General features: G+C 49.8%; 1 long non-coding RNA gene and 1 pseudogene across 2 annotated transcripts; one reads left to right on the forward strand and one right to left on the reverse strand.

Annotated features, from left to right (window-relative positions):
• Nucleotides 1-26,343, reverse strand: part of LOC135405218 (zinc finger protein 729-like) — a 285,000-nt pseudogene that overhangs the window by 187,184 nt on the left and 71,473 nt on the right.
• Nucleotides 16,832-19,737, forward strand: LOC135405738 (uncharacterized). 2 transcript variants are annotated; one of them, XR_010425989.1, is made up of 3 exons: nt 16,832-16,898; nt 18,146-18,253; nt 19,484-19,737. It is a non-coding gene; the product is annotated as an uncharacterized LOC135405738 (long non-coding RNA). The 2 variants fall into 2 exon arrangements; XR_010425988.1 differs by lacking the exon at nt 16,832-16,898 and having other exon boundaries at nt 17,877-18,253.

Here is a 26,343-nt window from a genome sequence, read left to right on the forward strand (position 1 = left end):
TTTTCCATTGTTCTTGACCCGCTCACTGAAGCTTGGAAAAGGCCCTGGCTCCAGGCCTATTTTTTCTATTCAAATGTCTACCTGATCCTACTGCATTTCTAATTTATCACCTCTAGGCCTATTACATGTTCTTTTACTATTCTCTTAAGCTTTGGTCCAGTAAGTAGAACAGAACAAGCACAGATCGTTTTGGATGTTGGGAGCTTGTTATCAGGCCCAAATTTCTTAGTTAACTCTTGGGCCTAGCCTCCTGTTTCATTCCCCCCTTTTTGTTTAGAATTTACAAATTCTTTCATCAAGTTCTAATGGATTTTGATAGGTATTCATCACAACCCACATTATCTGCATCCTTCTAACCATGATGCTTGATTTGTACCATAGCCAAACAATTAGGACCAGTAGTAGAATCATGCTAGCTCCTAATACCAGTATTGGATGCATTAAATAGTGAAACACTTGTGATGCTGTAGGGGAGTATCCTGTAAAGATGTCTCACCAGTGGTGCTCTCCCACTTTTTCTACTTTGGTTAGAACAGTTTTTATGCTCTCAGTGTCATGTTCTACTTGCCAGAGCATTCATTTAGTCGTTCTGTTTACTTCCTGGACCAGTTTTTCTATATCATGATGTTTAAGCATTGCTTTAGAAGATTAATGTTCATTCCTGTCTGCAATTTTGGCACATCATGATACATTGTATAATCAGCTTCAATCAGTTGTCTAGTAGTCACTAGAATGATATAATCAAAGTCACAGCCTATTATTTTAGTAAAACAAAAAAATTAGTACCACTCACTACTTCATGTCAAGTATCTATGGTAAAATTAACACAAAAGGTTCTAACACATGCACATCCATTTCCTACGTAATAGACTTGTGACTGGGTTTTAGTATGGGGAAGCATTTCAAAGGTACACACACTATCTTCAATATCTAAGCATAAATCTTCATTTCTTACGACAGCATTTTCACAGATATATCCTAATTGTCCTCTAGGAATACATGCCTCAGGACTGACTGGTTGCCACTTTTTCTTGGTGTGATCATAACTTGCCCAAACATTATGGTCTATGGGTCTGACAATTACATTTGGGTATATGGCTCCTAATGTCAGGATAGGAAAGATGGTCTTTTCTTTGGCTGCACTGATAGTGAGTACATAAGCTTCAATTTGTTCATGTTGAGGATTGTAAGTGAAGTTCTCTAACTGCCACCACGCCTGGTAATTTTTCTCAAATTGTGTAGTAGAACTGTTTCTAGCTATTATTTCTCTTACTTCTTGTGGTAATATTCCTGAAGTTCCTTCTCTTAATATTCCTGCAGCTACAGATTGTACCCACTGTTGAGTTTGGAGACATTGTATTGCAAGTGCAAACCTTTTATGGATGACACCAGCATTGTCAATAATTTTGGTGAAATCTTTTGCAGTGTGGTTAGCTACTAATGTTAACAATTTAACTGCCAATGACTGTGTTTCTGCCAAAGTGAGCAAAGATGATCTTAAAGGGACTTTGAATTTTCCTAGATCAGATGTGACAGCACTTAGTTTATTCACTAATACTTCTTGATCTATGGTGTTTAATACACTTAATCCTGTGCCAAACCATCCGGTTACATCTCTTTGAATTCTGGTACGAGGGGATCTGGCCATCATCTATGCATGCCAGCCTTTAAGGCTTTGTTGAATACAGGGCTGACAATCTTTTTGTATGTTTGATATGTTTACTTGAAGGTTTATTCGAACCCTCTTCAGTGAATATGTGGGATCTAACAACAGCTTCTACTCATTTGAGTGTCTAATCATGTAAGGTCCAGCAAAAGCTAAATTGTGGACACTCTCACAGGCTAAAGAAGGAGTTGTAGAACTGGTGGTGGTCTTAGTCAATGGGGTGGTAGGAGATTTGCTGGTTGGAAATCTCCTGGTTATATTTCCTTCCCTGAATGTCCACTGACACATCACAGAAACTGATTTATTTAGAGTGAAGGTGTGCCAACACTGATCAGCCACTAATTACATTTCACAGTAACGTCAATTTTGGGTGACCATCTAATCTGTGCCTATTAAAACACTTGCATTGTATGGGGTACCAGGATTTTACCAATTATTCAGTACCCTTGTTCCTTGGAGGACTATAACAGATGCATTGTATTGGTTCAGTTCAGATGAATTCAGAATATCTGTATTTATAGCAAATCATAGACTAGAATTCCCATTATAGGCCTGAGACCATAATAATTTTTGGGGGAAGAGTTTGATTTAACACCAGTGTACTTATCAGTCCAAAGACCAGCATTGAGGAGGCTTGATAGTAGATGATTCCTCTCCCGAGGTCATCAGCACCTGCTGGGGTCCATCCCACTTCTCCCGTAGTGGATCTCCTGAAAGATTCTTAACATATACCTGATCACCAGGGTTGAATGGATGTAACTTACAATCAGGCTGCTTGGGTTGGTGTTCTAACACCACTGTAGCATTTTTCTGCAATTGTTTTCCTACAGCCATAACATGATCACACACATATTGATTACTGATTTGATCTACAGCTTCACTATTCACAGCTTGCATCATGTAGGGTCTGCCCAATAGAATTTCAAATGGACTCAGTTTCCCTTTTGATCTTGGCTTGACCCTTAGCCTGATTAAAGCAATAGGTAAAGCTTGATACCAATGAAAATTTGTTTCTTGACATATTTTAGATTCATCTTTTCTACTTGCCCATTTGCTTGGAGTCTGTAGGGCATATGCAGTTGCCAATTGATTTTTAGTGCTTTACTTATTGCTTGTACAATTCATACACAGAAGTGTGAACCTCTATCTGAAGAGATGCTCTTAGGCATTCCAAACTGTGGTATAATCTCATTCAACAAGACTTTAACCACTCCTTTTGATTCATTTTTTTCTACATGGGAAAGCTTCAGGCCATCCAGAAAATGTGTCAGTCAAAACTAAGAGATAACAGGACCCCCCCGCCCCCTTTTCTTGGGAGCTCAGAGAAATTAATTTGCCAAATTTCACCTGGGAAATGCCCTTTACTTATTACCCTTTGGTGTATTTTTGTTCCAGTATTAAAGACAAAGTTCACATTGGGATGTGACTGGCTCTATTGTGATAAATAAATTTGGTCCTGCTACTCTAGTCCTTAAATGCTAAGAGTGAGTCTAAGCCCCAATAGTTTTATCATGTTTTACTTTTACAAATTGCCACACTAATTTTTCTAATAGTATTAACTGACCTGTTTTTAGTTAACCTCATCTATTGTCTAACACCTTACCTTCATTTTCATGTATCCACTTATAATCTGTTTCTTGATATTCTACCTGTTGATCTGTGTCTAGTTCTTCTAGCACTAAAGCTGCTACTGGTAGTTCTTTACTTCTTGCAGCAGCTAATTCAGCTTCTGCATCAGCTTTTCTGTTTCTTATTTCCAGGACAGTGTTACCTTTCAGGTGTCCTTGGCAGTGCATAATTGCCACCTGAGAGGGGAGTTGTACAGCTTCTAATAATCATAGAGTTTCTTCAGTATATTCCACAACTTTTCCTTGAAGAGTTAAAAGTCCTCTTTTTCCAAATTGCTCCATGAGCGTGAACTATGCCAAAGGCATATTTGGTACTGTCCATTGAACACATTCTTCTTGTTTTTCAGTAACAATCAATAGATCATTCACATATTATAAAAGTACACCCTTTCCTGGTGGTGACTGCCATTGTTCCAATTCTTTAGCTAATTAATTCCCAAAATTGTGGGAATATTTTCTAACCCTTAAGGTAACACTGTCCAAATGAGATGAGTTTTCCTTCCTGTGGTGGGATTTTCCCACTTGAAGGCAAATATCCTTTGACTTTCCTGTGTTAAGGGAAGGCAGAAAAAGGCATCTGTTAAGTCTAATGCTGTGAACCAAATTACACTTTCTTTTAATATTGTTAATAAGGTATATAGGTTTGCAACAGCTGCATGTATGTTTTAGCTATTTTATTTACTGCTCTTAAATCCTGAGCCAACCTATGTGTTCCATTTGTCTTTTTGACTGGTAAAATTGGGGTGTTGCAATCTGATTCACACTCTACAAAACCTTAATTTCAAAAAGTTGTCTATTATTGGCTCAATTCCTCTTCTATCTTCCAGCTTCAGTGCATATTGCTTCCTAACTACTGGGTTTGCTCCTGTCCGTAATTCTATTTCAATGGGAGCTGCTCTTTTTGACTTTCCTGGTGTTTCAATAGCCCAAACTCCTGGGTATACCTGATCTAAAATTTGATTGACATCTGAATTACCCTGGCTTGGCTCCACATAGCTCATTGCTAAACTCAGAGCTGCTATTAATTGTTCTTCCTTTACCTTAAGTTCAATTTTACCTTGTTTGAATTCTATTACAGCTCCCAGATTTTCTAGTAGGTCTCTGCCCAATACGATTTTGGATAAATTTGGTAAATACCAAAACTGATGCACTCCCATTTGTTTTCCAATTTTGAACTTTAGGGATTTCAAAAGAAAGCTTTTCTGATTGGCCAGTGGCACCCACAACTTAAACATATTTAAGCTCCAGTATCAATTAGAAAATCTAATTCTTCTTTTTCTTCCCCTAGCTTAATTTTTACCAGCAGGTCCCCTAGCACTGGCCTGCCGGCCCCCCCCTTCACTCAGTATTCTGTAAGCAACAACAGCCTCTCCTGTGCCTGTATTTCCACCTGTTAATTCAGTGTCCAGTGACCAGTGCTTCCAGTGTCCCTCTTTTCTGCAATATGCACGCTGGTTCTACCCAGCCTTGTCTGTCGGGGAGGCAAACCTTACATCTGTTACACAAGGCTCATACATATAACTAACAGTTGCAAAACTGACAAATCTTAATTCTAGGTCTTATCCAAAGTGATGTGCTTATAGTTAACTCTTCAGCACTACCTCTCATATAGCAACTCTTAGCATGATAATACCTTTAACTATGTGCTCCTGGATGTTTCAAGGTAAGCAAGATATATCAGGTACACAATAACAATATTGGGCCAAATCCAAACAAAACCAGACCAGACCAGACCAGAGGGGATATTCCCCCGGGAGAGCGTCCTCTCCCATGTCCCCTGCGAGACGGCGTCCCGCCTCGACTCACAGGTATCCAGAACCAGAATAAACAAAACCAGAAACCAGATACAAATACCTTTTATCAATAGGCAGTGTTCTTGTCCAGCCCCCGCAAGAAGCCACCGAAGAAGGGAGCCCCTTCGGGTAGAAAGACTTACCCGAGGGCGCCCAAGGGGGTCCCGTCCTCCGGGGGATTCCGCAGCCGGGTGGAGAAGGTGTGCTGCTGCAGGTCGCCAAGTGAATCCGAAAAATCGGTCCGAGAAACTGCTCAGAGATTTTTTTTTATCTTTAAGCAGCAAGGTATTTGTTTATTCGATGCTGGGAGCAAGCCAGCTCGCGCTGGACAAACTTGCTCAAAGGCTTCACACAAAATCAGCATTTTTATACAATCTTCAGATGTGATTAAATGCATATTCAAGTGATTACAACATCTATCTCTGCATATTAATAATAGGCGGAGTATAGCTGGAGCTCAGGCGGGGTTTGGGGCGGTGTTTGTCTTGGCCCTCAATTTTGGTTGGTCTGGGGGCTTAAACTCATCTTCTTCAGCCTGACCTTTCTTCTCTTCCATTGTTCTTGACCCGCTCACTGAAGCTTGGAAAAAGCCCTGGCTCCCGGCCTATTTCTCCTATTCAAATATCTACCTGATCCTGTTATATTTCTAATTTATTCCTTCTAGGCCTATTACATGTTCTTGTACTATTCTCTGAAGCTTTGGTCCAGTAAGTAGAACAGAACGAACACAGATCGTCTTGGATGTTGGTAGCTTGTTAGCAGGCCCAAATTTCTTAGTTAACTCTTTTGGGCCTGGCCTCCTGTTTCAGTGAGATCGGTCATTGCAGCGCAGGCCTGCAAAAAGGGAACAGCAGCTCTTTCCACCAGGACAAAAAGTCTGGATCCTCTGGATTCAGGTGCAGTTAATGGGGCAGCTTGGGCACTTCTTGGGCAGAAAGAACTTTCTGTGGTGGCACCTTTTGTCTGGCAGGAATCCTCAGTAGGATTCAATTTTTGAGGAGGTGGGACCGGCGATTGAATCACAGGGCTGAGAAAAAAGGTAACAGCAGCTCTTTCCACCAGGAAAAAAAAATTGGAAGCTTTGGCTTCAGGTGCAGTTGTTGGGGCAGCCTGAGCTCTTCTGGGGCAGCAAGAACATTCTGTGGTGGCACCTTTTGTCTGGCAGGAATCTTCATTTGGATTCAATTTTTCAGGAGGTGGGACAGGCCATACCAGTGCAGGGCTGAGAAAAGGGAACAGAAGCTTTCCGTAAGGAAAAAAAGTCTGGAAGCTTTGGCTTTAGGTGTAGTTGGTACAGCCTGGGAACTTCTTGGGCAAAAAAGAGCTTTCTGTGGTGGCACCTTTTGTCTGGCATGATTCTTTATATGGATTCAATTTTCAAGAGGTGGGACAGGCCATACCAGCGCAGGGCTGAGAAAAGGGAACAGCAGCTCTTTCCCTAAGGAAAAAAAGTCTGGCAGTTTTGGCTTCAGAGGCACTTATTGAGGCATCCTGGGCACTTCTTTGGCAGCAAGAGTTTTCCGTGGTGGCACCTTTTGTCTGGCAGAAATCTTCAGCTGGATTCGATTTTCCAGGAGGTGGAACAGGCCATTGCAGAGCAGGGCTGAAAAAAGTGAACAGCAGCCCTTTCCACCAGGAAAAAAAGTCTGGTAGCTTTGGCTTCAGGTGCAGTTGTTGCAGTCTGGGCACTTCTTGGGCAGCAAGAGTTTCCTGTGGTGGTACCTTTTCTCTAGGAATCTTCATTTCGATTCAAGGTTCCAGGAGGTGGGACCAGTCATTGCAGCACAGGGCAGAAAAAAGGGAACAGCAGCTCTTTCCACCAAGAAAAAAAGGCTGGAACCTTTGGCTTTGAAGTGCAGTTGTTGGGGCAGCCTGGGCACTTCTTGGGCAGCAAGAACTTTCTGTGGTGGCAACTTTTGTCTGTCAGGAATCTTCATTTACATTAAATTTTTCAGGAGGTGGGACCGGCCATTGCAACGCAGGGCAGAAAAAAGGGAACAGCAGCTCTTTACACCAGGAAAAAAAGTCTGGAAGCTTTGGCTTCAAGTGCAGTTGGGGCAGCCTGGGAACTTCTTGGGCAGCAGGAGTTTTCTGTGGTGGCAACTTTTGTCTGGCAGGAATCTTCAGTTGGATTCAATTTTTCAGGAGTTTGGACTGGCCATTGCAGCGCAGGGCAGAAAAAAGGGAACAGCAGCTCTTTCCACCAGGAAAAAAAGTCTGGATCCTTTGACTTTGAGGTGCAGTTGTTGGGGCAGCCTGGGCACTTCTTGGGCAGTAAAGAGTTTTCTGTGGTGGCAACTTCTGTCCGGTAGGAATCTTTATTTGGTTTCAATCTTCCAGAAGGTGGGACAGGCCATTGCAGCACAGGGCTGAAAAAAGGGAACAGCAGCTCTTTCCACCAGGAAAAAACAGGCTGGAAGCTTTGGATTTGAGGTGCAGTTGTTGGGCACTCTGGGCACGTCTTGGGCAGCAAGAACTTCCTGTGGAGGCACCTTTTGTCTGGCAGGAATCTTCATTTGGATTGAAGTTTTCAGGAGGTGGGACCGGCCATTGCAGCGCAGGCCTGAAAAAAGGGAACAGCAGCTCTTTCCACCAGGAAAAAAAGTCTGGAAGCTTTGGCTTTGAGGTGCAGTTTTTGGGGCAGCCTGGGCACTTCTTGGGCAGGAAGACCTTTCTGTGGTGGCACATTTTGTCTGGCAAGGATCTTCATTTAGATTCAGGTTTTCAGGAGGTGGGACCAGCCATTGCAGCACAGGGCAGAAAAAAGGGAACAGCAGCTCCTTCAATCAGGAAAAAAACTCTGGAAGCTTTGGCTTTGAGGTGCAGTTGGTGGGGTAGCCTAGGCACTTCTTGGGCAGCAACAGCTTCCTGTGGTGGCAACTTTTGTCTGGCAGGAGTATTCAGCTGGATTCAATTTTCCAGAAGGTGGGACCGGCCATTGCAGCGCAGGGCAGAAAAGAGGGAACAGCAGCTCTTTTCCTAAGGAAAAAATGTCTGGAAGCTTTGGCTTCAGGTGTAGTTGGTGGGGCAGCCTAACCACTTCTTGGGCAGCAAGAACTTTCTGTAGTGGCACCTTTTGTCTGGCAGGAATCTTTATTTGGATTCAATTTTCCAGAAAGTGGGACAGGCCATTGCAGCACAGGGCTGAAAAAAGGGAACAGCAGCTCTTTCCCCCAGGAAAAAAAGTCTGGAATCTTTGGCTTTGAGGTGCAGTTGTTGGGGCAGCCTGGGCACTTCTTGGGCAGGAAGCGTTTTCGGTATTGGCACCATTTGTCCGGCAGGAATCTTCACTTGGACTAAATTTTTCAGGAGGTGGGACAGGCCATGCAGCGCAGGCCTGCAAAAAGGGAACAGCAGCTCTTTCCACCAGGAAAAAATGTCTGGAAGCTTTGGCTTCAAGTGTAGTTGTTGGGGCAGCCTGGGCACTTCTTGAGCAGCAAGAGCTTCCTGTGCTGGCACCTTTTGTCTGGCAGGAATCTTTATCTGCGGTCTATTTTGGGTGTTACTTTGACCTTTTCAGGAGTGGGCCAAAAAAAAGAGAGTTAGCAGCCCTTTCCCTCAGGAAAAATCGTCTGGAAGGTTTGACTTTGAGGTTCATTTGGTGGGGCAGCCTGGGCACTTCTTGGGCAGCAAGAACTTTCTGTGGTGGCACCTTTTGTCTGGCAGGAATCTTCATCTGCAGTCTATTTAAGGAGTTACTTTGGCCTATACAGGAAAGGGCTAAAAAAAAGGGAATTAGCAGCTCTTTCCACCAGGAAAAAATGGCTGGAAGCTTTGGCTTCAGGTGCAGTTGTTGGGGCAGCCTGGGCACTTCTTGGGCAGGAAGACCTTTCCGAGGTGGCACATTTTGTCTGGCAAGGATCTTCATTTAGATTCAGTTTTTCAGGAGGTGGGACAGGCAATTTCAGCGCAGGGCTGAGAAAAGGGAACAGCAGCTCTTTCCACCAGGAAAAAATGTCAGGAAGTTTTGGTTTGGAGGTGCAGTTTTTGGGGCAGCCTGGGCACTTCTTGGGCAGCAAGAAATTTCTGTGGTGGCACCTTTTGTCTGGCAGGAATCTTCAGTTGGATTCAATTTTTCAGGAGGTGGGACTGGCCATTGCAGCGCAGGGCAGAAAAAAGGGAACAGCAGCTCTTTCCACCAGGAAAAAAAGTCTGGAAGCTATGGCTTCAAGTGCAGTTGGTGCAGCCTGGGAACTTCTTGGGCAACAAAGAGCTTTCTGCGGTGGAACCTTTTGTCTGGTAGGAATCTTCATTTGGAGTAAATTGTTCGAGGAGGTGGGACCGGCCATTGCAGCGCAGGGCAGAAAAAAGGGAACAGCAGCTCTTTCCACCAGGAAAAAAAGTCTGGATCCTTTGGCTTTGAGGTGCAGTTGTTGTGGCAACATGGGCACTTCTTTGGCAGCAAAGAGCTTTCTGTGGTAAGACATTTGTCTGGCAGGAATCTTCAGTTGGATTCAATTTTTCAGGAGGTGGGACCGGCCATTGCAGCGCAGGGCATCAAAAAGGGAACAGCAGCTCTTTCCACCAGGAAAAAACAGGCTGGAAGCTTTGAGGTGCAGTTGTTGGGGCAGCCTGGGCACTTCTTGGGCAGGAAGAGTTTTCTGTGTTGGCACCTTTTGTCCGGCAGGAATCTTCAGTTGGAGTAAATTTTTCAGGAGGTGGGACAGGCCATTGCAGAGCAGGGCTGAAAAAAGGGAACAGCAGCTCTTTCCACCAGGAAAAAAAGTCTGGATCCTTTGGCTTTGAGGTGCAGTTGTTGGGGCAGCCTGGGCACTTCTCTGTCAGCAAGAACTTTGTGTGGTGGGACCTTTTGTTAGGCAGGAATCTTTATTTGGATTGAATTTTTCAGGAGGTGGGACCGGTCATTGCAGCGCAGGGCACAGAAAAGGGAACAGCATCTCCTTCCTCCAGGAAAAAATGGATGGAAGCTTTGGCTTCAGGTGTAGTTGGTGGGGCAGCCTAGGCACTTCTTGGGCAGGAAGAACTTTCTGTGGTGGCACCTTTTGTCTGGCAGGAATCTTCAGTTGGATTCAATTTTTCAGGAGGTGGGACTGGCCATTGCAGCGCAGGGTAGAAAAAAGGGAACAGCAGCTCTTTCCACCAGGAAAAAAAGTCTGGATCCTTTGGATTTGAGGTGGAGTTGTTGGGGCAGCCTGGGCACTTCTTGGTCAGTAAAGAGCTTCCTGTGGTGGCAACTTTTGTCCGGCAGGAATCTTCAGTTGGATTCAGTTTTTTAGGAGTTTTGACTGGCCATTGCATCACAGGGCAGAAAAAAGGGAACAGCAGCTCTTTCCACCAGGAAAAAAAGGCTGGAAGATTTGGCTTCAGGTGCAGGTTTTGGGGCTGCCTGAGAACTTCTTGGGTAACAAAGATCTTTCTGTGTTGGCACCATTTCTCTGGCAGGAATCTTCATTTGGATTCAGTTTTCCAGGAGGTGGGACCGGCCAATTCAGTGCAGGGGAGAAAAAAAGGGAACAGCAGCTCTTTCCACCAGGAAAAAAATGTCTGGAAGCTTTGGCTTCAGGTGTAGTTCGTGCAGGCTGGGAACTTCTTGGGCAGCAAAAGTTTTCTGCGGTGGCACCTTTTGTCTGGAAGGAATCTTCAGGTGGATTCAATTTTTCAGGAGGTGGGACCGGCCATTGCAGCGCAGGGCTGAAAAAAGGGAACAGCAGTTCTTTCCACCACGAAAAAATGTCAGGAAGCTTTGAGGTGCAGTTGTTGGGGCAGCCTGGGCACTTCTGGGGCAGCAAGAGCTTCCTGTGGAGGCACCTTTTGTCTATCAGGAATCTTCATTTGGATTGAAGTTTTCAGGAGGTGGGACAGGCCTTTGCAGAGCAGGGCATCAAAAAGGGAACAGCAGCTCTTTCCACCAGGAAAAAAAGTCTGGAAGGTTTGACTTTGAGTTCATTTGGTGGGGCAGCCTGGGCACTTCTTGGGCAGCAAGAACTTGCTGTGGTGGCACCTTTTGTCCGGCAGGAATCTTCATCTGGAGTCTATTTAAGGAGTGACTTTGGCCTATACAGGAAAGGGCTAAAAAAAAGGGAATTAGCAGCTCTTTCCACCAGGAAAAAAAGTCTGGAAGCTTTGGCTTCAGGTGCAGTTGTTGGGGCAGCCTGGGCAGTTCTTGGGCAGCAAGAATTTTCTGTGGTGGCACCTTTTGTCCGGCAGGAATCTTCATTTGGATTGAAGTTTTAAGGAGGTGGGACCGGCCATTGCAGTGCTAGCCTGAAAAAAGGGAACAGCAGCTCTTTTCCTAAGGAAAAAATGTCTGGAAGCTTTGGCTTCAGGTGTAGTTGGTGGGGCAGCCTAGGCACTTCTTGGGCAGGAAGGTTTTCTGTGGTGGTACCTTTTGTCTGGCAGGAATCTTTATTTGGATTCAATTTTCCAGAAGGTGGGACCGGCCATTGCAGTGCAGGGCATCAAAGAGGGAACAGCAGCTCTTTCCACCAGGAAAAAAAGTCTGAAAGCTTTGGCTTTGATGTGCAGTTGTTGGGGTAGCCTGGGCACTTCTTGGGCAGCAAGAGTTTTCTGTGGTGGCACCTTTTGTCTGGCAGGAGTATTCAGCTGGATTCAATTTTCCAGAAGGTGGGACAGGCCATTGCAACGCAGGGCTGAAAAAAGGGAACAGCAGCTCTTTCCACCAGGAAAAAAGTCTGGAAGCTTTGGCTTTGAGGTGCAGTTGTTGGGGCAGCCTGGGTACTTCTTGGGCAGCAAAGAGCTTTCTGTGGTAAGACATTTGTCTCTCAGGAATCTTTATCTGGAGTCTATTTTGGATGTTACTTTGACCTATTCATGAGTGGGCTAAAAAAAAAGGAATTAGCAGCTCTTTCCCTCAGGAAAAATAGTCTGGAAGGTTTGACTTTGAGGTTCAGTTGTTGGGGCAGCCTAGGCACTTCTTGGGCAGGAAGACCTTTCTGTGGTGGCAGCTTTTGTCTGGCAGCAATCTTCAGTTGGATTCAATTTTTCAGGAGGTGGGACCGGCCATTGCAGCGCAGGGCTGAAAAAAGGGAACAGCAGCACTTTCCACCAGGAAAAAGAGTCTGGAAGCTTTGGCTTTGAGGTGCAGTTGTTGGGGTAGCCGGAGCACTTCTGGGGCAGCAAGAGCTTTCTGTGGTGGCACCTTTTATCCATCAGGAATCTTCATTTGGATTCAATTTTTCAGGAGGTGGGACCGGCCATTGCAGAGCAGGGCTGAAAAAAGGGAACAGCAGCTTTTTCCACCAGGAAAAAAAGGCTGGAAGCTTTGGCTTCAGGTGTAGTTGTTGGGGCAGCCTGGGCACTTCTTGGGCAGGAAGACCTTTCTGTGGTAACACATTTGTCTGGCAGGAATCTTCAGTTGGATTCAATTTTTCAGGAAGTGGGACAGGTTATTGCAGCACAGGGCTGAAAAACGGAACAGCAGCTCTTTCCACCAGGAAAAAAGGCTGGAAGCTTTGGATTTGAGGTGCAGTTGTTGGGCACCCTGGGCACTTCTTGGGCAGCAAGAGCTTCCTGTGGTGGCAACTTTTGTCTGTCAGGAATCTTTATCTGGAGTCTATTTTGGGTGTTACTTTTACCTCTTCAGGAGTGGGCTAAAAAAAAGGGAATTTGCAGCCCTTTCCCTCAGGAAAAATAGTCTGGAAGGTTTGACTTTGAGGTTCAGTTGTTGGGGCAGCCTGGGCACTTCTTGGGAGGAAGACCTTTCTGTGGTGGCACCTTTTGTTTGGAAGGAATCTTCATTTGGATTGAAGTTTTCAGGAGGTGGGACAGGCCATTGGAGCGCAGGCCTGCAAAAAGGGAACAGCAGCTCTTTCTACCAGGAAAAAATGTCTGGAAGCTTTGGCTTCAGGTTCATTTGGTGGGGCAGCCTGGGCACTTCTGGGGCAGCAAGAGCTTTCTGTGGTGGCAACTTTTGTCTGGCAGGAATCTTCATTTGAATTCAATATTTAAAAGGTGGGACCGGCCATTTCAGAGCAGGGCTAAAAAAAGGGAACAGCAGCTCTTTCAACCAGGAAAAAAAATCTGTAACCTTTAATTCAGGTGTAGTTGTTGGGGCAGTGTGGGCACTTCTTGGGCAGGAAGTGTTTTCTTTGGTGGCTCCTTTTGTCTGGCACGAATCTTCAGCTGGATTCAATTTTCCAGGAGGTGAGACAGGCTGTTGTAGCGTAGGGCTGAAAAAAGGCGACAGCAGCTCTTTCCACCAGCAAAATAAGTCTGGAAGCTTTGGCTTTGAGGTGCAGATGTTGGCGCAGCCTGGGCACTTCTTGGGCAGTTAGATTTTTCTGTGGTTGCACCTTTTGTCTGGCAGCAATCTTCAGTTGGATTCAATTTTTCAAAAGGTGGGACCGTCCATTGCAGCGCAGGGCTGAAAAAAGGGAATCAGCAGCCCTTTCCCCCAGGAAAGAAAGTCTGGAACCTTTGGCTTCAGGTGCAGTCGTTGTGGGAGCCTGGGCACTTCTTGGGCAGCAAGAGCTTTCTGTGGTGGCACCTTTTGTCTCGGAGGTGTTTGTTCCCTGTTAGCAAGTCCCTTATGGTGTCATTTACAGAACGCTGGGACTGCTCACAGGGCATGATGAAGGAATACAGCAGCAGTGTGGAAAGAGGAGGTAGAAAAATACATTCCTGTATCTAATATACTTCCTCAATTAGAGAAATCGCTAATCTTGTCACATGATTTGTACTGGACCCTTCTAAGAATGTACTTTTGCCCAGACCCTTTGCTCCAGATGTGCCAGCTACACCAAAGGAAACCAGAGAGAATCTCAGCGAAGCCAAAAATCAGCTCTTATGGCACTTGGCACTCTATGGGGTTTAGCACTGGAGCTCAATCTCTCTGGGATGGCTGGGCCAGAACAGTTCATTTAATGAATGGTGCTGTTGCTGAACTTCCCTGGGCACGTTGCAATTGGCTACTGAGGCTGAAAGGTTTCCTGTAAGGATTTTTATCTTTTGAAACTACAGGCTGAATTTGAGGGATAAACTCCAGTATTCTGAAAGTGGAAAGTTGATAAAACAGAAAAGACTGTTTCTTCTACAACAGATTTGAAATAGTCCACTTGTAAAAATCACAAAGCTTGAAGCCTACTCAGCAGAGCTGATTCCTCATCTGCACTGATCATCAGCAACTGGCCTCTCTCCTATTTCAGGGTCTCATCTGTGTACACTGGATTAAGGCCTTCTAACTTCTTAAGAAAAGTAGTGTTATAAGCTCACAGTTCTGGCAAGGTTTCCTTAGCAGATGGGTTGAAAAGCAAAACTTTGTTGCCATGACCAACAAATGCAGAGCCCAAGGTTGTTTGTGGTGCTAGCTTTGCTCCACTCTCTAATAACTTCTGTCCAGATCAGTGCTGGCAACAAGAATTCCAGGTTAACGCTTGTTTCATTTTTCAGGTTTTGCATTTCAAGAATGGGGAGTTGTTATTGGAAACTCTGCCATGGCTGTCAGTAACAGCCTCGGAAAACAGTTTTTCTTATTTCTGAGGGAGAAGTTTCCAACCCAGCTTTGGAGTATGCAAATAGTTGAATGACTTGTTGTACAATTGGAAATAAAAATCCATACATTTGCTCTGATTAATGTCTTAACTTATATTTGGCTAAAGAGTTCTTTTCTTGATACCTTCTTTAAAAAATAGGACCCATAAGCAGAAAGGTGATCTCCTAAAGTGTTGCAACCTTTTAAGTCCACCTGTTGCCACACAACAATAGCATGCCAATATCACATCCAAAGATACAGAATCTTACAGAGATACACACAAATATATACCTATACATATCTATGTATGTATATCTATCTACCTATACATATCTCTACATATCTATAGAAATACACACAAGAAAGTTTGGGGTTCCTGATGAGAGTTCTACACGGGTAATGAACAGAGGACTGGTTTGATGTGTCATACAACTGTGGGGACCATGAATGTAAGCTCTGAGCTTTGATTTACTGTCCTGGTTTGTAACTGCCTGCCTTCCCTTTGGGGGGAACACAGGCCTCTATTTCGCATGGTCTGTTTTGTTTTACTTGGCAGTGTAGACTAGGGGCAGAAGAGTTTTTGGAGCCAAACAGCTCGATGCAGATTCAGTTCCTTCAGTGGTGCCTAAAACTCAGCAGCTGGACTCCACGGTGCCGGTGGGACCCTCCCAACTCAGCACGTTCCATGATTCCATCAAGTCCAACTGTCAGCCCAGCACTGCCCCAGCAACCCCCAAACCACTAAAGCGTGTCAGCCATGGCCAGATGCAGGCACCTCTGAAACACCTGCCGGGGTGCTGGCTCCGCCCGGGCAACCCATTGCAGTGCCCGAGCTCCCCCCGAAAAACACAGCCAGAAACCTTTCTCCAGGAGCTGACCTGAAGCTCCCCTGCCTCAGCCTCGGGCCACGTCCCCCGCTCCTCCCAGCGCAGGCTCCTTTCCAGCAGCCCCCTCGGCAGAAGGCGGCTCAGGGCTCCCCTCTGCCCCCCCGGCCGGCTCCGCTCCGGCCCCGCTCCCGCCACGGCCCCGCTCGGCTCTGCACGGGGAAGGAACGCGCCCAGCCCCGGACAGACACCCCCGGGGGCCGCGCACCGGGGGTCCCTGCCCGGGGGTCAGTTGCCAGGGGTTGTTCACCGCGGGTCATTCACCGGGGGTCCCTCCCCAGGGGTCACTTACCGGGGCTTCTTCCCCGCGAGTCGCTCACCGGGTGTCACTTACTGGGGGTCGCTCACCGGGGGTCGCTCACCAGCGGCCACTCGCCGGGGGCCGCACACGGGGGGGTCCCTCCCCCGGGGCCGCGCACCGGGGACCACTCGCCGGGGGTCTCTCCCCCGGGGGTCTCTCCCCCGGGGGCCGCTGCCCGGGGGTCGCTCAGCGGCAGCGCTCCCGACCCCGCCCGCTCCCACCCAAACCCCACCAACCGCCCCTCTCGGCCCCGCCCCCGCCCCGCCCAATCCCCGCCTCGCCCCGCCCACTCCGCCGCCTCCCATTGGCTGCGCACGTTCGGCCCTGGAGCGAGGAGCGCGCGGGGAGCGTTGCCTGGAAACCGGCGAGGGAATCCCGGGAATCCTCGAGGCGCCGGCGCTGCCCCCCCACTCCTGGAGCGAGCGGCCGTGCCCGCCCGGGAGCGGGCACTCAGCGCCTGGCTGCGGCCGCCACAACGGGCAGGGAAGCAGGCGCGCGGAAGGCGGGCTTCGGGCCCCGGGCAGCGAGGAGCCCTAAAAAGAACAAAAGTGTTGAAAGAGAGGGAACTCATCGCACCATCACAGAACGTGCTGAGGTGGAAGGGACCCACAAGGAGCGTCGGGTCCAAGCCTTTGCCCGGCACAGCACCGACCCCAAGAGTCACTCCGTGTGCCTGAACTCTGCCAGATCCCAGTCCAGCATCAGCTTCATGTGCCGTGAGGCCCCACGTGTGTGTTTGCTCCCCGTGTCTAGTGGGAGAGATGACACTCCCTTCGAGTGGAATAAAGATTCTCCTAGACTGGAACTGGCAGCTGTGATAAACTGTATCCCGAGAGCATTTAACTGGCAGCAGTTTTCCCTGGGCTCTAGCTTGCTATTTATTATAGTTATTTGCAGACAGGAAAGGTGAGAGAATTAAAAAATCTCCTTCTCCTTGCCCCCTCCACAACAAGTTGGAGGACATGTGGGTGTTGAAACATAGCTTAACAAACAGTCCAGCCTTGAGAGAGTGGGGAGAGCACAGGGGGCTCAGTTTAACCGTTTGTCTGGTTTTCTTCCTTTCTAAGGAGGATTTATTTTTCTTAGGCGGGAAATTGCCAAAAATAGACAGCAAAATCAGACTGCAGTTCAGAGATCACACTCTTATCCCCGTGGAACCAGATCAAGAGAATGCTGTGGGTACAGTGAAGCCACCTCTGTGCATTTGGGGTGGGCTGGGGAGTGCATGTGAGGCATGTGAGTTGTTGCTCTCCTCTGCAAAAGGTCTGTAAGGGTCATGCAGTTACACTGAGCTGGATCCTGCATCCCATTAGGGTTTGTTAGGATACTGTGGGGTTGTTTGTTGAGTGATAGGGCACATTCCAACCTTCTGGAGGGGGGGCTTCAAAACTAAATTCAGCCTATGATTCTCTAGGGGAGGAACATGGCTTTTGTCTCAGGTTTGATGGGGTAGATCATTACAGCAGGTCTTGATAATAGGGGTTTTTTTCTATTCTTTGTATTTAAGAACAGGAATAATTTATAAAAATAGGTTTTCTCAAGAGAGGGAATTCTGCTGGTTGCAGCTGCTGCTGTGGCTGCATTTAGTCTTCACTTCTGGGTTATCTCTGTATCCAAGCAGGTGCCAGGGGCACTACTAAGTTGTTCCACAACATTGATCCATGCATCTTGCATTATGCTGTGTTTATACTGCTTCTTATCCATGAAGGTGTTTTAGTATGAAATTGTAGAAGTGCTTTTTATCTCACTTTAAAAAAAAAAAAAAGGGGGGCGGGACACACAGCAAAGATTATCTTGTACAGTTTGGGGTTTGTTTGGATGAATTGAATGTTTCCCAAGAAAAACACACCATAACTTTCTGATTTTTTTCCTCCATCTTGCTTGTGTCCCTATTGAGACTGTGTAGGTTTTGGAGACTTTTTCCCCCCAATTTTTGGGCCACCTTGCCTTCTGATGTCACACAGATCAACCCAGGATGACAGGACACATGGAAGACTTGTGTCCACAAATTCCATGTGCAACCTGCCCAGAGAGCTCTGAATTGCTTTGCACAGCTCTGACCAAGGACTGATGATGGGCATGTGATTTTTAAGAAACAGATCAGTATCAGGCTGGAAATGTGTTGAGGCACAGCTATTCATTAATACTTTCCCTTAAATGGCCTGTTTCCTGTACAGCATCACTCCTGGGACTCTAGCAGGGGCAGTTTTAAGGCAGAAGATGATTGTAAATAAATTTTCAGAGGTGTTTTGGAGAGTCCCTTATTGCTGTCGGAGGTGGCTGTTGGAAAATTCCTTTGGGAGGGTGACTTGCATGCTTTGTTGTAAGAGTGACTCCAGAATTAAGGAGCATTGGCAAGTGCAGTGAGATGAGTCTGAGGCTGTGGATCACATGTAACTGTTTCCTCCCTGCTGTCTTTTAGGATGAAATTCGCAGGGAGATGGTTTATGTGTATCATTCCTTAAGGAACAGGAGAGACACTCCCATGATGGGGACAGATGACACTGCCAGTGAGGATGGCACGGCCCAGGTTTGTTCCTGCAGACACACCAAAAATTATCTTTCCATGCTGGGTTTTGCTGCCTGAGATGAGCTTGCCCAAAATGGCAGCAGGGCCTGGGTTCTGCCGTGATCCTCAGCACCCAGAGCCTTTCTGCCCAGCCCTGCAGTGCCCAGATGAGCTGAGGCTGCACCACAGAGGCAGTTTAACAGTGGAACTGAGTAATGTGATCTCATGCTTAATTAAACACTGGAGATGTTAACAGGATTTCTGGTGCATGCCTTATGGCCCAGTGAGCAAAGCTACTGGAGCAACTAAAAGAAGCTCTTACTGGTGTGTCCTTAGCACATCCTCTACTGAGGCTACTGGATAGGCCAGCAGATATTCCCTAGGGATCACTGCCATGCTAAACCCAGGTTAGATTCTGTATCCAATGGAACACACTGCAGGGGTGTTCATTTTAGGGTAGGGTGGGTCAGCACTGTGAGTAAAGACCTACCTTGTTCTGAAATGGACTTTTCAGGTTGTCTCTGTTCCTGCTTGCAGGTACAGTGTGCTTTTGCTGGGTCATAAATCCTTCCTAAGCATGGCTTTGAGCTTTGGAACCTTTATTTCTGCTTTTTTGGCAGTGAAATGCTGTGTCTTAGCTCTGTGATCCGAAACACTCAAATGGCAAAACAGGGCACAGTCTGTCCTTGTCTTGGTAATTACAGCCAGGCTTTTTGCCTGGCACTTATTTTTCTTTGGAAGTCAATCTCACTGGTCCTCCAGAGCTGAGGTTGTACACTGGCACCTGAACAACATGTGCAGATCCCAGAACATTCCTTCTTGCCCTTGAAGACTCCAGGCCTGGGAATGGAGCTCCTCTGTGGTTGTGTCAAACTATATCCAAAGACTGCGTGTGGCAGCTAGAAATAAACTTCTGTGAGCTTCCAAAAATCATGGGTAGGGCTAGGCAAGAGTGTAAGTTTAAGGCTATTTAATTCTTCCATGTGTAAACCACAGGAGAAAGCCACATGCTGTAAACATCCCCACCTCAAAAAGCGTGCTAGAACACGGAATAGAGTTCAGCATTTTCCCTACGAAGATAAAACAGGCCTGGATAAAACCGAGTCTTCTGGAGAATGCTCTCAGTGACACCAGTGCCATGTGGGAAGGGAGCACATTCCTGCTGCTCCCTACCCACAGCCTCACACACTGCTGTGCAATAAGGACACTGCTCTCAGCTGAAGGATTTTTTTTCTGTTTCTTCTTCCCCAGCAGACTCACGGGCTGCGCTTTCCTTTGTCATACTTGGAAGCACTGAAGCAGATTTGGAGTAGCAGCACTGTTCATGTTAAAGAGCTCAACCTCACCTCAGATGAAGAGAAGGAAAACCTTGCCTTGTCCCTGTGGAGTGAATGTCTGATTGAAGTTCTTTGATGCTTCTGTGAATTAGCTGCTCCTCTAAAGGAGTGTTTCTGTCTATTAAGCATCTCCTGAGAGCGAGGCTTATTAAATTACTTTTTTATCCATCCAGCCTCTGGTTTGTGGTGCTGTCTAAACAAATACTTGCTTTTCTTTCCTCAGTTTTAGGAAACTGGGCATGGGGAAAAACAGGTAAGCTGCTCACTGTCTAGTGAGCTACAGCTCCATGTCTGGGGATGCACAAAGTCACTCCCAGTGACACCAGTGCTGTGGTATCCCCTTGGATCCCCCTGGGAGAGATACTGGGAGGGAACTGGGAGCACTGGGAGGGAACTGGGAGCACTGGGAGTGATACTGGAAGCACTGGGAGGGAATTGGGAGCACTGGGGGAGGAGTGGGAGTGAACAGAGAGTGAACTGGGAGCACTGGGAGGGAACTGGGGGCACTGGGAGAGAACTGGGAGCACTGGGAGGGAACTGAAAGCACTGGGAGGGAACTGGAAGTGAACTGAGGGCACTGGGAGAGATACTGGGATAGAACTGGGAGCACTGGGAGAGACCTGAGAGTACTGGGAGTGAATTGAAAGCACTGGGAATGAACTGGGAGCGCTGGGGGAGAACTGGGAGTGAACTGGGATATACCGGGAGCACTGGAAGGGAACTGGGAGCACTGGTAGAGAACTAGGAGCGATACTGGGGTAGACGTGGGAGTACTGGGAGAGAACTAGGAGGGAACTGGGAGCACTGGGAGAGAACAAGGGGGGAACTGGGAGCACTGGGAGGGAACTGGGAGCGCTGGGGGAAAACTGGGATCACTGGGAGGGAACTGGGAGCATCGTGGGGGAACAGGGTGTGAACTGAGGGAACTGGGAGAGCTCGTGGGATGGAACTGGGAGCACTGGGAGGGAACTGGGAGCACGTGGGGGGGAACTGGGAGGGAACTGGGAAGGAATTGGGAGCACTGGGAGGGAACTGGGAGCACTGGGAGGGACCTGGAAGCACTGAGAGAGAACTGGGAGCACTGGGGGGGGAACTGAGAGTGAGCTGGGAGCACTGGGAGGGGACTGGAAGCACTGAGAGAGAACTGGGAGCACTGGGGGGGGGGAGTGGGAGTGAACTGGGATGGAACTGGGAGCACTGGGAGGGAACTGGGAGCACTGGGAGGGAACTGGGAGCACCGTGGGGGAACAGGGAGTGAACTGGGAGGGAACTGGGAGCACTGGGAGAGACCTGAGAGCACTGGGAGGGAACTGAAAGCGCTGGGAATGAACTGGGAGCACTGGGAGGGAACTGGGATGGAACTGGAGGGGAACTGGGGGGTTACTGGACGCACTGGGATGAAACTGGGATATACTGGGGAGGAACTGGGAGTGAACTGGGATATAGTGGGAGCACTGGGAATGAACTGGGAGCACTGGGAATGAACTGGGAGCACTGGGAGGAACTGGAAGTGCTGGGGGGGAACTGGGAGTTAACTGGGATGGAACTGGGAGCACTGGGAGGGAACTGGGAGTGATACTGGGAGTGAACTGGGAGCACTGGGAGAGATACTGGGATGAAACTGGGAGCACTGGGAGGGACCTGGAAGCACTGAGAGGGAACTGGGAGCACTGGGGGAGGAGTGGGAGTGAACAGAGAGTGAACTGGGAGCACTGGGAGGGAACTGGGGGGCACTGGGAGAGAACTGGGAGCACTGGGAGGGAACTGGGAGAGAACTGGGAGCACTGGGGGGGAACAGGGAGTGAACTGGGAGTGAACTGAGGGCACTGGGAGTGATACTGGGATGGAACTGGGAGCACTGGGGGGGAACTGAGAGCACTGGGGGGGAACTGAGAGCACTGGGGATGGAACTGGGAGTAAACTGGGAGCACTGGGATGAAACTGGGAGCACTGGGGGGGGAAATGGGATGGAACTGAGAGGGAACTGGAAGCACTGGGGGAAACTGGGAGTGCTGGGGGGGACTGAGAGTGAACTGGAAGTGAACTGAGTGCACTGGGAGGGAACTGGGAGGGAACTGGGAGCACTGGGGGGGGAAATGGGAGTGAACTGGGATATACTGGGAGAGACCTGGAAGCAGTGGGAGGGAACTGGAAGCACTGGGGGGGAACTGGGAGTGATACTGGGGTGGAACTGGGAGCACTGGGAGAGAACTAGGAGGGAACTGGGAGCACTGGGAGGGAACTGGGAGCATCATGGGGGAACAGGGAGTGAACTGAGGGAACTGGGAGAGCTCGTGGGATGGAACTGGGAGCACTGGGAGGGAACTGGAAGCACTGGGGGGAACTGGAAGTGAACTGGAATATACTGGGAGCACTGGGAATGAACTGGGAGCACTGGGGGGGGAACTGAGAGTGAGCTGGGAGCACTGGGAGGGGACCGGAAGCACTGAGAGAGAACTGGGAGCACTGGGAGGGAGTGGGAGTGAACTGGGAGCACTGGGAGGGAACTGGGAGCACTGGGAGGGAACTGGGAGCACCGTGGGGGAACAGGGAGTGAACTGGGAGGGAACTGGGAGCACTGGGAGGGAACTGGGAGCACTGGGAATGAACTGAAAGCACTGGGAATGAACTGGGAGCACTGGGAGGGAACTGGGATGGAACTGGAGGGGGACTGGGGGGTTACTGGAAGCACTGGGATGAAACTGGGATATACTGGGGAGGAACTGGGAGTGAACTGGGATATAGTGGGAGCACTGGGAATGAACTGGGAGCACTGGGAGGAACTGGAAGTGCTGGGGGGGAACTGGGAGTTAACTGGGATGGAACTGGGAGCAGTGGGAGGGAACTGGGAGTGAACTGGGATATACTGGGAGCACTGAGAATTAACTGGGAGCACTGGGAGGGAACTGGGAGCACTGGGAGGAACTGGGAGTGCTGGGGGGGAACTGGGAGTTAACTGGGATGGAACTGGGAGCTCTGGGAGGGAACTGGGAGTGAACTGGGATATACTGGGAGCACTGGGGGGGGAAATGGGAGGGAACTGGGAGGTAACTAGGAGGGAACTGGAAGCACTGGGGGGAACTGGGAGTGCTGGGGGGGGACTGAGAGTGAACTGGGAGTGAACTGAGTGCACTGGGAGGGAACTGGGAGCGTTGGGAGGGAACTGGGAGAGATACTGGGATAGAACTGGGAGCACTGGGAGGGAATTGAGAGTGATACTGGGAGTGATCTGGGAGCAATGGGAGAGATACTGGGATAGAACTGGGAGCACTGGGAGGGACTGGAAGCACTGGGAGAGGAGTGGGAGTGAACTGGGATGGAGCTGGGAGCACTGGGATGGAACTGGGAGAACTTGGGGGAACTGAGAGTGAACTCGGAGAGAACTGGGAGCACTGGGAGAGATACTGGGATGGAACTGGGAGCACTGGGAGAGACCTGAGAGCACTGGGAGGGAACTGGGTGCACTGGGAGAGATACTGGAATGGAACTGGGAGCATTGGGAGGGAACTGGGATGGAACTGGGAGGGAACTGGCAGCACTGCCGGGGGTAACTGGGACGGAACTGGGAGCAATGGGAGGGAACTGGGAAAGAACTGGTAAAGAACTGGGAGGGAACTGGGAGCACTGGGATTTGGGATCCAGGGGCGGAGGGAAGCAAAGAGCCGCCATTTCCCTTTGCCAGGACTACAATTCCCGTGATGCCCCGCGCGCGGGAAAGGCGCAGGCGCGGCTTTCCCACCGCCTTGGCAGCACTGCGCAGGCGCAACGGCGGAGTCCTCGTCAGGGAACTTTGACTCCCATGAGGCCTCGCGCGATCCGCCATTTTTTTTTTCTGCCGCAGCGCCCCCTGCCGGCCCGGCGGACCGACCCCGGGGAAAGGGGATCTTAATACCCCTCCCGAACCCCAGAGACTGTACTGGGAGCACTGGGAGAAACTGGGAGGCACTGGGAGAAACTGGGAGGCACTGGGAGGCACTGGGGGTAACTGGGAATAAACTGAGATGGAACTGGGAGCGCTGGGAGGGAACTGGGAGTGAACTGGGATGGAACTGGGAGCACTGGAAGGGAACTGGGTGGCACTGGGAGGCACTGGGCTAAACTGGGAGACACTGGGAGGCACTGGGCTGTACTGGAAGGCACTGGGATAAACTGGAAGGCACTGGGAGGCGCTGGGAGGGAACTAGAAGCACTGGGATAAACTGGGAGGGACTGGGAGGCACTAGGGGGAACTGGGAGCATTGGGAGGGAACTGGGAGCACTGGGAAGGAACAGGGAGTACTGGGAGGGAACTGGGAGCACTGGGAGGGAACTGGGAGCACTGAGAGGGAACTGGGAGCACTGGGAAGGAAATGGGAGTAATACTGGGAAGGAACTGGGAGTGAACTGGGAGGAGAACGGGGAGCACTGGGATGGAACTGGAAGCACTGGGGGGAACTGGAAGTAACCTGGAATATACTGGGAGCACTGGGAAGGAACTGGGAGCACTGGGAAGGAACGGGGAGCACTGGAAACAAAATGGGAGCACTGGGATGGAACTGGGAGCACTGGGAAGGAAATGGGAGCACTGGAAACAAAGTGGGAGCACTGGGATGGAACTGGGAGCACTGGGAAGGAACTGGGAACACTGGGCGGGAACTGGAACCACTGGGGGGAACTGGAAGTGAACTGGAATATACTGGGAGCACTGGGGATGAACTGGGAGCACTGGAGTGAACTGGGAGCACTGGGGGGGGAACTGAGAGTGAGCTGGGAGGGAACTGGGAGCACTGGGAGGGGACTGAAAGCACTGGGAGAGAACTGGGAGCACTGGGGTGGAACTGGCAGCACAGGGGGGGAACTGGGAGTAAACTGGGATGAAACTGGGAGCACTGGGAGGGAACTGGGAGCACTGGGGGGGGGCTGAGAGAGAACTAGAAGGGAACCTGGAGGGCACTGGGAGTGAGCTGGGATGGAACTGGGAGTACCGGAGGGGGGAACTGGGAGCACTGGGAGGGAACCGAGGGCGCTGGAAGAGATACTGGGATGGCACTGGGCAGCCATGACCCGCCTCGAGGACTACAACTCCCGTGGCGCCCCGCGCGAAGGCGGGGCAAAGGCCGCGGCCGCGCTCTGATTGGCTGCGCTGGGTCGTGTGACCCTGGCGCACGCGCACAGCGTCTCGCTGCTTTGCGCAGGCGCGGCGGCTGCGAGCTCGTGAGGTGACTACAACTCCCATGATGCCCCGCGCGGTCCGCCATTTTCTTTCCTGCCGCAGCGCCTCTTCCGGCTCGGCGGACCGACCCCGGGGAAAGGGGATCTTACTACCCCTCCCGAACCCCAGAGACTGTACTGGGAGCCACTGGGAGGGCACTGGGAGGGGACTGGGATAAACTGGGAGGGTCTGGGAGGAGGTTGGGGGCGACTGGGACGAACCGGGCCGAATCGGCAGCGCTTAGTCCCGCCCCCCGATCCCTATTGGTCAGATCATCCCGCGCCCCGAGCTCCCATTGGTCCGATGTAAAACCGTTGCCGCTCCCCCTGTTGTCCCGCCCTTGCTCGCTTCCCATTGGCCGCCTCTTACATCACCCCGCTCTCCCATTGGCTGGCGCGCAAGGGGCGTGGCCGCGTGGCGCGGCGGGAAAACCGTGAGGGGAAACGGGGGGGGGAGGAAGAATTTGGGGTAAAATCGGGGGAAAATGGGGTCGAAAACGGGCGGGAGCGGCGGTGAAGGGGCGGGGAGAGGGGGTTAAAGGGAACCTGGGGGGTTTAAGGCGGTCTGGGAGGGGAAAAGTGGGTTTGAGGGGGTAAAACGGCGGGTTTGGGGCTCCGTGAGGGCCTTTGGGGGGGGGGGGGGGGGGGGCGGGAGGTTTGGGGGGTCCCTGAGGGGCTTTTGGGGTCTCCTGGATGGATTTTGGGGGTCCCTGAGTGTCTTTTGGGGATCCCTGAGTGTCTTTTGGGGGTCCTGGGGGTGTTTTCGGGGTCCCTGGGTGATTTTTGGGGGTCCTTGAGTGTCTTTTGGGGTCTCCTGGACGGTTTTGGGGGGCCCTGAGTGATTTTTGGGGGTCCCTGAATATCTTTTGGGGTCTTTTGGGGGTGTTTTTGGGTCCCTGAGAGTCTTTTTGGGGTCTTTGAGTGTCTTTTGGGGAGTCCTGGATGGGTTTTGGGGGTCCCTGACCATCTTTTGGGGGTCCCTGAGTGTCTTTTGGGGGTCCTGGGGATTTTTAGGGTCCCTGAGCATCTTTTTGGGGTCCCTAAGTGTCTTTTGGGGTCTCCTGAGTGATTTTTGGGGGTCTCTGATTGTCTTTTGGGGGTCCTGAATGGACTTTGGGGGGTCTTTGTGTGTCTTTTTGGGGTCCCTGAGTGTCTTTTCGGGGTCCTGGGGGTGTTTCGGGGGCCCCTGATTGTCTTTTAGGGGGTCCCTCCCCATTTTGGGGGTCCCTGAGCTTTTTTTGGGGGTCCCTGAGTGTCTTTTTGGGGGTCCCTGAGTGTCTTTTGGGGTCTCCTCGGAGATTTTTGGGGTCCCTAAATGTCTTTTTGGGGTCCCTGAGTGTCTTTTTGGGGGTCCTGGGAGTCTTTTGGGGTTCCCTGAGTGTCTTTTGGGGGGTCCCTGAGCATCTTTTGGGTGTCCCTGAGTGATTTTTGGGGGTCCCTGAGAGTCTTTTTGGGGTCCTGGGGGTGTTTTGGGGGTTCTGAATGTTTTTTTGGGGGGTCACTGAGGGCCTTTTGGGGTCTCCTGGGAGGTTTTTGGGTCCCTGAGTGTCTTTTGGGGGTCTTTCAGTGTCTTTTGGGGGGTCT

The sequence above is a fragment of the Pseudopipra pipra genome, chromosome W (genome assembly GCF_036250125.1).
Source record: "Pseudopipra pipra isolate bDixPip1 chromosome W, bDixPip1.hap1, whole genome shotgun sequence".
Classification (NCBI taxonomy): domain Eukaryota; kingdom Metazoa; phylum Chordata; class Aves; order Passeriformes; family Pipridae; genus Pseudopipra; species Pseudopipra pipra.